At 33.1% G+C, this 1572-nt stretch overlaps 1 long non-coding RNA gene across 2 annotated transcripts in view; it reads left to right on the top strand.

Annotated features, from left to right (window-relative positions):
- Positions 1-1572, top strand: part of LOC128249660 (uncharacterized) — a 445267-nt gene that overhangs the window by 434463 nt on the left and 9232 nt on the right. The gene's annotated exons all lie outside the window — the stretch shown is intronic.

The raw sequence follows: 1572 nt of genomic DNA, 5'->3' as shown, positions 1-1572 counted from the left end.
ATATATATATATATATATATATATATATATATATATATATATATATACACTCACGCACACACACACAATAACGTACAAACACACATATACACACATACATATGGAATTGTATATGTGTGTGAATATGTATGCCTTCGTGACTGCATGTGTAAGTGTGTTTTTGTCTGGGTGCGTGTGTTTATGTATATGTGAACATAGACACATAAATAAAATCTATGAATGACAGTCTTTATATTGTTGTAATTGATATACTGAACGCTATAGACAAAGAACTGGAGGAAGCAAGACGTTCTCTCATAAACAATGTCACCCGCAGGGATAGCTCTTTATATGAATAACGTATACACCGCACTGATCAGTCTGTTATTTTTTTTTCATTTTCCTTTGTAATGTAATTATTACCTATTACTCTGTGCTCTTCACAATATCTACAATATCCAATATTGCTTAATATAAAATAATATAAAAAATGACATATTTCATTACGTGTATATGTATTATGTTTCTGCGTGTAAAGCAGCAGCCGCAAACGTTCACCTCTTTTGTTTTATCCGAATCGAAATCCAAATCATTTCTGAAACGTTTCCAATTCTATCGTTTTAATCGCTAATGTCAGTTGAAGTAAGGTTATAAAATATTAGTTATTTTATGTGTTGTCATTGAGTCCAGTATCGCACAAACCGGGACACATATTCCACCGAATGAGAGTGGAGCAATATTTTTAGAGGCAACGGCGTGATTTGTATATTCAAGAAGACGTCATTGATTACCAGTTTTTCATGATGAATCTGTCTCTACTTGATGCATCTATACCCTCTGTAGGAGCTACATAAATAGAGCAAATTCAACTATTTCTCAGTAAACTGAAAACAATAATGGACGTCTTTTATCGATTTCCCAAACTTTTGAGGTTCTCATCAGCGGTGTCTACATCACTCTGACCAATCCCAGAGAAATTAGCAGCCTGTCTGTTTATATAATCCACGAAAGCAGTAGTTCCAGTTCTCTGTAAATATTAATTGGCATAACGTAAGCATTTAACACTTTATCTAATACCAGCGGCCTGTCAACGAGATCTTAGTTCACTCAGTATTAAGGAACACATCTTTCACATTGGATTTGTAATGCCATTTTTATTCGATACTATACGATATGTAGGCCATCCATGCTCAAATAAGCTACAAACTATATCGAAAATTATGGGCCATGATTGAGAGAATTAAAAGTTGCGCATCAATGGTTCAGCCCTATTCGTCCTTGAGTAAGCAGATCAGATGTCTGATAAAAGGCGTTTTAACACTGTAATCCTGTCTTTCATATGCATACACTACATCTATATAATACATAATGTATGTTTATGCGCATGTGTGTATATATGTGTGTGCATCACACAGAGAATACACTATAATATAATTTTATGTTAATAAATATGGAGTTAATATCGTTTATAAATATGAAGTTAATCTGCGATTAACAGCAAATAGAGGAAATAGAAGATACTAAATAACGAGTAATTATAGACTAAAAATGTTGATCCATGTTTAAGTTGAAACATCTATTGGGGGCTGTTCT

Source organism: Octopus bimaculoides, chromosome 17 (assembly GCF_001194135.2).
Source record: "Octopus bimaculoides isolate UCB-OBI-ISO-001 chromosome 17, ASM119413v2, whole genome shotgun sequence".
NCBI classification, from domain to species: Eukaryota; Metazoa; Mollusca; class Cephalopoda; order Octopoda; family Octopodidae; genus Octopus; species Octopus bimaculoides.
Note: the sequence above shows the minus strand (reverse complement) of the source record. Positions and strands in the feature narration are given on the sequence as shown.